Consider the following 12,072-nt stretch of genomic DNA (forward strand, 5'->3'; position numbering starts at 1 on the left):
AGCGCGACACAGGCCCAGGGGCGCGTCACAAGCACAGCATTGGAGGAGGCTTGTATGCTTTGTAATAGTAAGATCACAGATGTCCATGCAAGCACCGTGCAACACATATTACACAAGTCTTGAATGGTGGCTCAAAAAAGGGTGAAGAAGCCTCGACTTCAATATCGTCATAAGAAGCATGGGCTCGAGTCTGCAAAAAAGTAAGAAAAGTGAACAGTAGAAAATTGGAAACGGGTGATTTGGAGCGATGAGATGAAAGTCAATAAACGAGGCTCTGATGGGTGAAAATGGGCCAGGAAGAAACAAGGGAAAAAGGGGCTAACGGATGGAGAAATTGAAGGAACTGTCAAAATTGGTGAAGCAAGCCTATTGATATGGGGTTGTTTTGAAGCCAAAGGTGTTGGATACTTGACAAGGATTGATGGTGGTCTCAATGCTGAGCTATATGTGAGTACCATACAAGACAAATTACTTTTTACACTCGAGTACTATGGGTATGAAAAGGACGACATAGTGTTCCAGCAGGGCAAAGACCAGGAGCATACGTCGAGATTGGTGAAGAAATGGTTCAATGACAATGAAATAGAGGTGCTGGATTGGCCCCCAAAGTCCCTAGACCTCAACCCAATTGAACACTTGTGGGTAGCGTTGAAGAAAAAGCTGTATACATACCCAAGGGAGGCGACCAGTATACACCAATTTTGGAAACATGTAAAAGAGACCTGGGATTAGATGTCAGCCGATACATGCTTGAATCTGATGGCGAGCATGCCCAGAAAGATTCAGGCAGTGCTTAAAGCCAAAGGTAGATTTACAAAATACTAACAAAATAATAAAAAATTTAATTTCGATTTTTAAGAGCAAAACAATAACAATGAAGTGACATGACAAGAATCTGCATAACCAATCATATGCTAAATAGTTGCAAGTCAAATATATGTATGAGATAGCCGAGATGATTGTCTATAAAATAATGGTAATCTCAGGTTCGAAGCAGTAGTGGATGGTGAGATATGGAGCCTGAAAGGTAAAAGTTCAAAACATTGTTACCCGTTTGCTCTTCACTGTACTTTCTTAAGTAACTGGCCATGCTGAGACTGCATAGTGGTTGGTAACCTATGTAACAAGCTATGTACTATAAATGTAATAATCCCTCTATTCTTGAGAACGGAGAAGATTTTTAATAAGGGGTAAAATGCAAAGTTGCTTAATTTTTAAAAGCATTTTTCAATTTTACCCGTTTATGAACTTAAAACAACCACTTTAACTCACAGAGACATAGAATAGTGGATAGGGTACTGTAATATGTCTCAGGTAGTCATGAGAAGATAGATTATTACATTTATCTTTGCCATTCTAACATGTTTTTAACACTAAAAAGCAGGTGCATTATGGAATCCTAAAAATTAGTAGTCTGTCCGAAACAGAATGGAAAACCAAAACTGAACAGTGAATGTTACATGTAAATTCTAGATGATTCTTCCGTCACAAAAGACAAAACCCGAGACTGAAACAAAATGAACACATACTCTGCTGTAAGCAAACAAGTAAAATCAATAGCGCATATAAATACATTGGGTACTTAGTAAACTCCGTTTTTGATGAAAAGAAGCGTAAAGGCCATCCCACCAGCGTCACAGTACCCAAATTCAGGATGGTCCTAACCTCTAGTATTAAAACCTTACCATGTGCCATAGTGATGTCTGTGTGAATAAGGACTGAGCAAATGGGAAGCTATATAAATGTAATATCCAGCTCAAAGGAAGGGAGGCCACAGCCTTACCTGCACTAAATGAAGAAACCTGAAACTAAACCGAAAAAAATGAACTGGAGTATAAGTTGATATGCATGTAAAATAAGAGCATGTTCACACTGGCCATCAAACAGAAAAAAACCCAAGACAGAAACAAAATGAACATATATCCTGCTATAAGCATATACCCTGTGGTTTTTTTACTAATTCAACTAGAGGGTGGGTTATAACTTTATTACATGTGATACAAACAATTTGTACTCCTCTGTTCCCCACTTTCTTGTCACATATGCCATTCAACATCATTTGGACAATTACAGTACCTACACAGATGACTTAAAACAATTTATTCTTATCACCTTACATTACTTATTGAAGCATAATTATTTTATGTTTGATTCCAAATTTTATTTACAAAGTGTTAGATCCCCAATGGGCGTGAAGTTCTCCCCCTCTCTGGCCATATTATTTATGCCTTAGTGGGAAGAGAAATTCATCTTCAATCCTACTAATCCTTTTTCCTATAATCTTGAATGGTACGGCAGATATGTGGACGATCTCCTTATGTTATGGTGCGGTGACATATCGGACATCTCCAGGTTCATTGCATATCTTAATGATAACAAATATAATCTACGTTTTTCAGCCAGTGCCCCCACTAGTCAAGTCCCTTTCCTGGATGTTCTCCTGACTGGTGATACTAGTAATGGTCGATTTCAGGGCCGCCATCAGGGAATTACTGCCCTTACTGCTGTATGGGGCCAGGTGATCAAAAGCAAAAGGGGGGGGCCCTGCCAGCCCGGGCCCCAAGCCCACGGCCCGGGGCCCCTCTCTCTTAGCTTCTGATTACCGGGCCCTTAGCGACAACAGTTCAGCGCATGGTGCACCTGACGGACGGAAATGAGCACTGTATCTTTAATTCGCGGCCTGGTGCACAATGGTCCTGGACATATGACACGCTGTGCACTCATCTTCAACCCGGAGCAGAACAGCAGCGTGCCACATGTGTTGCGGGGACAGCGGCGGGCGGTAAGTGTGTGTGTTGCGCTGCACTGTGATGCTGAGGGAAGGGATGCTGGTGAGGGAGGGGAGGCTGCTGAAGAAGGGGAGGTTGGTGATAAAGTCATAACTCAACCTAGAAGTGCGGTACTCATGGAAAAAGCCAGAACTCCTAGAACAGTAGATCGTACTGCGCCAATTACATGCTCCACACCATATAGTTTGCAATTCGATCAGATAAAAAACATTATCCAAAAAAATGTTTCTATCGCCAGTCAGAATGAAACCCTAGGAAAAATCATATCAAGTGGTTACAGATATGTGGCCAGGAGAGGCCGATCCCTCGCAATATGTTGTCCCCGAGTCTATTCAATAATTCCAATAATACCAAGATGTGGTTGAAATGAAAATAATTCTATAGATATTCAGGAAGTAGATGAAACCTGTGCGCTTTTGCTGTGCTGTACCAGTCGAAGACATAACACCCACTGTTGAGCCCCCCATGACTTCATGCTTTAGCGTGTTAAGCTCCTTTGTGTTTTCATTTGATATACTTTCACTGGGAGTTCCCCAATAACTGGCCTAGTAGTGAAAACAGCCATGTCCTCGTCCATCAATTGTGTAATTGTCCAGATGATTGGATGTGGCAGAGTGTTGTTTCCTGACAAGTTGATACCAGCTGGGACATCTGCGTGATTCCTTGGCTATGTTTCCTCGACAAATTGGTGGCGGCAGTGGGATCTGCGTGATCCCCCTGCTGTTTCCTTGATATGGACAATAAACTACATCCTGTTTTGATATAAAACCCTGTGCCACATGTATCCAAGTGGCTGCCCGAGAGCATGAACCCCTACAATACATATAGTGTTTGTTAACTCTTTTTTTGAAGTGGGGTTTTTACCAGTATTCAAACCCACAACCTCTTGCATGGTAGGCAGGGGCTCTTGTATTGAACTGCAATGCCAAGTAGTGGTGAATTTTCTCTCCCTAAATATTTAAATCAGGGTTGGGGAACCTTCTATCTGCCAAGGGCCATTTGGATATTTATTCCATCCCTCGTGTGGTGTTGTTATGCAGAAAAATGGAACTCCAGAAGGCCACACAGAGATGCTGGATGGTAGGTTTAAACAGCCATACTTTTATTCACCTCCTTCCGTTCCCTTCTCCGCCGTTACCCGCGTGCTACCCTGCTCCTGCCTTGTCCCCTCCTCCCCATTACATCATCGTTACTAGGCAGAAACTGAAACAAGGATAACAGCCAACCAATCACAGATGTAGTAACAACATCACATCTCTCCTCTTCTCACAAAACAAAACAACAACCCCGGTAGTAGAATGGGGTGTAGCTCTGTACTGTCTAAGAAATCTGTGTAGCTCTTGCTGTAAATCCTTGTGCTCCATGGTAGCGATCCTCAAAGTTTTGTTGATTGATTGCATGAACCGTTCCACTTCACCTGTTAGAACCTTGCTGTTAGGTTTTTTTTTCCTTTGCTGGTCACATGACCTTGTTGGCCTATTTAATCCTGCTCCGCCCTTCTGGCTTTGCTGGACTTCATTGTATATCTACTTTCTAGCTAGCCTGTGCTCTGTATCTAACTGTTAGTTTGCTTGGTCTACTGACCTCTATGTTCTATATATTTTGTTTGTTCGTCTGTCTGCTACTATTTCTGTTAGGAGGTGTCCCATATTCCTCCCAGTCCTTAGTACTTGTAGGGATTCCCTCCCCACATCTATAGGTCTCCGTACAGACTAGCTTAGGACTTTAGCAGGTCTGATCGCAGGATCAGGTCCCCTGTTACATCGTAGGGATTAAGCTGAGTTCTATCGTAGGGACAGATCTCCTCTCTTTCCTTAGCTCTGGTAGCAGAACATAACAGTAAGTCCAGCCAGCAAATTCTCTAAGGAAAGATTTTTCTGTTCCATCATGGTGTCGGTTCAGGATTTGGTTCATCGCCTGCAGGGACTCTCTCTGGAGGTGGCCGAGCTCCGTCAGCACGTGAGTAACTGTCCTGGAGCACATTTCTTGGAGCCTAAGGTATGTTTGCCGGATTTATTTTTTGGTGAACACCGAGAATTTTTTTCATTTAAAAATGCTTGCTTATTGTATTTTCGTTTGAGACCTAAGTCCTCTGGGGATGAATCCCAGCGCGTAGGGTTCATAATGTCACTTTTGCGCAAAGAGCCTCAGGAGTGGGCCTTTTCTTTGCAACCTAGTGATTCATGCTTCAGATCAGTGGATAGTTTTTTTTCTGCTTTGGGACTATTATATGATGATCCTGACCGTGTCGCATCAGCTGAGACTGAGTTGAGACGTTTAAAACAAGGATCAGGTAATGTTGAAAAATATTGTACTCATTTCCGTCGTTGGTCGACTCAAACAGGGTGGAACGATTCTGCTCTGAAAAGTCTATTTCTTGCTGGGCTCAGTGAAAGGGTTAAAGACCTGCTAATTGCTTATCCTACACCTGAGGATTTGCAACAGGCTATGCAATTAGCTATACGGGTGGATAGAAGACTGCGTGCTAGGGTTAATGAGAGCAAATCCTCTGCTATGTCAGTTTCTGGTTATGATAATGTGTGTACTAACAGTGGTGAACCGATGGAGATTGGATCGGTGGCACCTCGCTCTCAAGAAAAAGACCGTCGTTTTTCGGAAGACTTGTGTTTCTATTGCGGAAAATCTGGTCATTTGATTAAAGGCTGTGAGCTTCGTATGAAGAAAGAAAAAAAAATGGTCAGTCACGCCCGTATTGCCTGTTTAAATTCCAAGGGTATATTTTTAGCTGCTTCCACGATTGCTCAGGAAAAATTAATGGAATTTCGGGTGTTTGTTGATTGCGGGTCTACACTGAATGTAATTGATGGGGGATTCGTGGAAAAACTCAATTTAAAACCTGAACCTTTATCATCCCCCATTGCTGTGGTTTCTGTGGATGGCTCCCCTTTGAAGAATATTACTCTCAAGGTCAGTGAATTTCCTCTCACTATTAATGGTGTTCACCATGAGAAATTGGATTTGGTAGTGTTGAATAACTTGCTTTCTCCAGTAATATTGGGTTTGCCCTGGTTAAAATTTCACAATCCTGTACTGGATTGGTCTACCAGTGAAATTAAATCCTGGAGCCATAAATGTTATGACAAGTGTTGTAACGGGCGTATTGCAGCTTTGGATAGGGGAGAATTGCCTGTTCCTATTCAGGATTTTTGGAGAGTTTTTTCTGAGAAAGAATCGCAGGTTTTGCCTCCCCATAGAGACTATGATTGTTCTATTGAATTTGTCCCTGGAGCGACTCTTCCTAAAAGTCGTTTATTTAACCTTACTATTCCTGAGAGGAAGGCTTTGGAGGAATACATACAGACAAGTTTGGCCGCCGGTCACATTAGGCCCTCTAAGTCTCCTGTGGCGGTTGGATTTTTTTTTGTAAAAAAAAAGGACGGCGGTTTACGTCCTTGTCTGGATTTTCGTGAGATTAACAAAATTACGGTACGCAATCCTTACCCACTGCCATTGATTCCTGATCTGTTTAACCAGTTATTGGGGGCCAAGTGGTTCTCTAAAATTGACCTTAAGGGGGCATACAATCTGTTGCGCATGAAGGAGGGTGATGAATGGAAGACTGCTTTTAACACTCCTGTGGGTCATTTTGAGAATCTGGTTATGCCTTTTGGTCTTACTAATGCTCCTGCATTTTTTCAGAATCTGATTAATGACATCCTTAGACCTTTGATCGGTAAAAATGTGGTTGTGTATTTGGATGACATTTTGATTTATTCGCCAGATCTGGAGTCTCATTGGCGGAGCGTGCGTGAGGTATTACAGTTATTAATGGACAATTCGCTTTTTGCTAAGCTGGAGAAATGTGAGTTCGCTGTACAGAGAATTAGTTTTTTGGGCTACATTATCTCCAGCAAAGGTTTTGAGATGGATCCGGTTAAGGTTCAGGCTGTGCAGGAATGGCCTAGGCCTATTGGTTTGAAATCGATACAGAGGTTTTTGGGTTTCGCCAATTACTATAGAAAATTCATAAAAAAATTTTCTAGTATTGTCAAACCTCTGACTGATCTCACCAGGAAAGGTGCTGATGCGGTTCAGTGGTCTTCTGAGGCCATTGAAGCTTTTGTGTATCTCAAGGAGAGGTTCACCTCTGCTCCTATCCTTATGCAGCCTGATGTGACTAAGCCGTTTTTGGTTGAGGTTGATGCTTCCTCTGTGGGGGTTGGCGCAGTATTGTCTCAGGATAACGGGGATGGATTACATCCCTGTGCCTTTTTTTCAAAAAAATTTTCGGAGACTGAATTGAATTACGATATTGGTAATCGGGAATTATTGGCTATTAAACTCGCATTTGAACACTGGCGCCACTTCTTGGAAGGTGCGGAATTTCCCGTTCAGGTTCTTACGGATCATAAAAATCTGATATATCTTGATGCTGCCAAGCGCCTGAATGCCCGTCAGGCTAGGTGGGCACTGTTTTTCTCGCGGTTTAATTTCTCCGTTACTTACATCCCTGGTACTAAGAATGTTAAGGCGGATGCCTTGTCTCGCAGTTTTTCTCCCATAGTCGGTGCTGAGAAAGAGGAAAACATTTTACAAGAAGGTGTTGTGATAGCTGCTTTAGACTCCGTTTTGGAAGATGAGATTCTTAAAGCTCAGGAGAATGCCCAATCTAACACTCCTCATGGGAGGTTGTTTGTGCCTGGGACCTTTAGGAGAGATTTGTTTGTTGAGTGTCACGAATCTCGGTTGGCAGGTAATCCCGGAATCTCTGAGACCAAGAGACTGGTGGGTCGCAGTTTTTGGTGGCCTGGATGGCAGAAGGAAGTCATTAAGTGGGTGCGCCAATGTACTATATGTGCTAGATCTAAGTCCTCACATACTCCTGCTGCAGGGTTGCTTTGTCCTTTGGAGGTCCCCAGTGCTCCTTGGACACATTTGGCTATGGACTTTATAACTGACCTTCCCCCCTCTGAGGGTTTTACTGTCATCTGGGTGGTCGTGGACCGTTTTAGCAAGATGTGTCACTTGGTTCCCTTCGTCAAACTGCCCTGCGCTAAAACTCTCGCTAAGGCCTTTGTCAAGGAAATTGTCAGACTTCATGGCGTTCCTACTGACATTGTTTCTGATAGGGGTCCTCAGTTCGTGGCTCGTTTTTGGCGTGCCTTTTGTGACAGGTTGGGAATTCATTTGTCGTTTTCGTCCGGATATCATCCTGAATCTAATGGCCAGACAGAAAGGAAAAACCAGGATGTTGAGCAGTTCTTGCATTGTTTTGTGGCAGACAATCAAGAGGGGTGGTCTGAGTTTCTGTCACTTGCCGAATTTGCTCTGAACAATCATACATCTTCTTCTGCTGGTTGTTCGCCTTTTTTTTGTTGTTCTGGGAGACATCCGTCATTTGGGTCGTTCTCCAAGTTGGGATCTGCCGTGCCTGAGGAGGAGAATTTTTCCGGTGATTTGGAAAGAGTTTGGACGGATGTGCGTGGTAATCTTCAGGAGGCCAACAGAAAATCTAAAGACTACTTTGATAGGAAACGACAGGAGGTTTTGTTCGCTGTTGGTGACATGGTTTGGTTGTCCTCTAGGAATCTGCGGTTGAGGATTCCTTCTAAGAAATTGGGTCCCAAGTTTGTAGGGCCCTTTAAGGTGCTTCAGGTTGTCAACCAATCTGCTGTTAGGTTGGAGGTTCCTACCTCCTGGAGAATTAATCCGGTCTTTCATGTCTCTCTGTTAAAAAAAGCTGTTGTGTCGGATGGTGACGCCTCTGCCTCTGTTCCTCCGGTGGTGGAGGACGGGGAATATGAAATTTCTCGCATCCTTGACTCTAGACGGTATAGAGGTAGTTTGCAGTATCTTGTGGCCTGGAAAGGTTTCGGACCCGAGGATAACTCTTGGGTGAGGTCAGATGATGTTTCCGCGTCCAGACTTATCATAGCGTTTCACAGGAGATTTCCTGATAAGCCTGGTCCTAGGGGATCCGGAGGATCCTCTTAGAAGGGGGGGTACTGTTAGAACCTTGCTGTTAGGTTTTTTTTTCCTTTGCTGGTCACATGACCTTGTTGGCCTATTTAATCCTGCTCCGCCCTTCTGGCTTTGCTGGACTTCATTGTATATCTACTTTCTAGCTAGCCTGTGCTCTGTATCTAACTCTGTTAGTTTGCTTGGTCTACTGACCTCTATGTTCTATATATTTTGTTTGTTCGTCTGTCTGCTACTATTTCTGTTAGGAGGTGTCCCATATTCCTCCCAGTCCTTAGTACTTGTAGGGATTCCCTCCCCACATCTATAGGTCTCCGTACAGACTAGCTTAGGACTTTAGCAGGTCTGATCGCAGGATCAGGTCCCCTGTTACATCGTAGGGATTAAGCTGAGTTCTATCGTAGGGACAGATCTCCTCTCTTTCCTTAGCTCTGGTAGCAGAACATAACATCACCATTGGCCTGAGGCCAGTAAGGAGTTATTTTCCTGTGAGTGAAACCCAGATAGGTTGCGAATGATCGAAAGTCTGTGCTATTAAAAGGTGGTCCATTGTCGGATTTCACTGTTTCCGGTATGCCATATGCCGAGAAGATCTTGTCTAATTTTGGTATAACAGCCCTGGCAGAGGTTGTCGAAACATGTTCAATGACTGGGAACCTCGAATAGTCATCCATGACAACCAGCAGATAGGAGTTATCCGGTAAAACACAGAAGTCAACACTAACAGCAGTCCACGGGCCCTCTGGCAGGGGTGTCATTTGTAAGGGTGCGCGTCTATGGTCAATTGTAGTTGCTTGGCAAGGTATGCAAGTTTCAATAAGTGCCTCTACTTTTTTGTCTAGTCCTGGAAACCAGACTTTCTCTCTCAGTAATTGCTTTGTTTTCACCACCCCTTGATGAGCCTCGTGGGCCAGATCCAGTACTCTGCTTTGAAGCTTCTGGGGTATCACCAGCCGATTGTTACGCAACAGTAGATTTGAATCAGACACGGAGAGAGCATGTCGTGCATTAAAGAAAGCTGTCAAGTAGGTTGTTTGATCTGGTGTTTGGAGGCGGGCTTCAGCAAGAAAATTGCTCCAATTTTTAGATCGAACAGTCTCTATAACTAACTGAAGTTGGTGATCGGAATCCACCGTTTGTTGTATTTCCTCCATAGTCATGGCTTTTGGCACAGAATGTGCAACAATAAAATTGATATGTTCCTCTGCAAGGATAGTTGCTGGGATGTCGTCCTTGCTAGTTTGTGGTGTTGGGTGTCTCGAGAAGTAGTCTGCCGGATTACCAGCTCCTGCCTCGTATCTCAACCGAAACTGGTAGTTCTGTAGGCGGAGCAACCAGCGTTCAAGTCGTGGGGGAGGCTTTGAAGAATGTTTGTTGAAAAGCGGAATGAGCGGTTTGTGGTCACTTATCACTGTGAATTTATGTCCCATAAGGTACAGATGAAAATGAAGGCATCCCCATACAACCGCAAGAGCTTCCCTTTCAGTTTGTGAATAGCGTTGTTCTGTCTCTGTTAAGGCTTTGCTTGCATAGGAAATGGTAGAGACGTTGCATGCTTTGGACACTTGTGTGAGAATTGCACCCAGGACCAACGGACTTGCGTCCACGATCAGCTCGGTGGACTTTAGAGGGTCAAAATAGGCCATGACGGTGTCGCCAGTTAGACTGGACTTCATGGAGTCGAATGCTGCTTGGTGTTCAGTAGTCCATGTCCAAGGAGTGTCTTTTTTCGTGAGTAGTCGCAGGGGTTCGGAGACCGTGGCCAGATCAGGTATAAATCGTCCACAGTACGTGACTAGTCCTAGAAAACTGCGAACCTCTGACACATTTTGAGGTTGGCTAGCTGACTTTATGGCAGAAATTTTCTGAGGATCTACTGAAACTCCTTGCTCAGAAAAGATATATCCAAAGAAGCTTAATGACTTTTGGTTAAACTCACATTTTGACGGATTGACAGTTAGATTGCAGGCTTGCAGTCTCTGAAACACTTGCTCTAAGTGACTGTCATGCTCCTCTTGGGTTGTACCATATATAAGAATGTCATCACTGACGTTTAGGACTCCTGCTATTCCAGATAGAACCTGACTGATAACGTTCTGAAATATTTCTGCCGCAGATGAGATACCAAAATTCAACCTCTTGAATCGTCGTAAACCCACGTGGGTACTAAAAGTTGTAATGTATCTGGAATCTGGATGCAACTCAAGTTGATGATAACCTGATTTTAAATCAATTTTAGAGAATACTTTTGCACCATTCAGGTCTGCGAGAATGTCATCAATAGTGGGCGTGATGTGCCTTTCTCTTTGAATAGCCAGATTGGCATGCCGCATATCCACACATAGCCGGATTTTACCAGGCTGCTTTGGTTTTGGTGCAACAACAATGGGCGATACCCAAGGGGTCGGGCCTTCAACTCGTTCAACAACATCAGACGCTTCCAGATCTTGCAGTTCTTGCTCCACAAGTTTGCGGACATGAAATGGGATGCGCCTGTGAGGTTGAACAGACGGCTGTATTGACTGGTCAATATGCAATTTTATCTGAACGTCTTTTAGCTTACCGAGACCTTTAAAGAGATTGGGGTACCTCTGCATGATGTGTTGGGCCGAAGGACCCGTGACGCTATTGACCAGGTTGACCAGACCCAGAGATATAGCAGTACTGCAGCTGAGAAGCGTGTCTGTGGAGCACTCTACTACATATACAGTGTCGGTGATGGACTTCCCGTCAGCTGCAAGTTCTGACTGAAATTTGCCGCACAGGGGTAGTGCCGATGCAGAACCATAAGGAAAAATCTTTAGGCTAGTGCTTTGTAGAGCAGGTCTGTTCGGGAGTCGGCTATAGACTGCACGGCTGATGACGTTTACTGACGCCCCCGTGTCTACTAGGGCTTCCACCGGACTGCCATTTATCAGGATAAGTCGCCTTGGACTGGTAAGTGCGTGCAGTGTTTGAGATCCCTCTGCAGATACTGAGAATAGATAAGTACTGTGAGGCTCGTCAGTAAGCTGCAGCGTTTGGACTTTTTGTGATCTGGGTTGTACTGTGGGATGAGGGGATTGTGGTTTGGATCTACACACTTTTGCAAAATGGTTTTGTTTTCCACAATTATGGCAGGTCCCCCCTTTTGCTGGGCAGATATTCTGGTGAGGATACGACCCTCCGCAGTTGTAGCAAGTTGCCCCCTGCGTACGAGGCACAGGCGGTCTCTGTGTTAGCTTTGCTATACATTATACAAGATGGTGCTTCCGCCTCTCACTCAATGTTCTCTATGAGTTTAGCTTGTTTTTCGGCGGTATCATTTACACGTGCTGTTTCAAGCAATTTTGCTAAAGTCATG

This window comes from Phyllobates terribilis, unplaced genomic scaffold (genome assembly GCF_046119375.1).
Source record: "Phyllobates terribilis strain yellow unplaced genomic scaffold, ASM4611937v1 Scaffold_7__3_contigs__length_470593459, whole genome shotgun sequence".
Classification (NCBI taxonomy): domain Eukaryota; kingdom Metazoa; phylum Chordata; class Amphibia; order Anura; family Dendrobatidae; genus Phyllobates; species Phyllobates terribilis.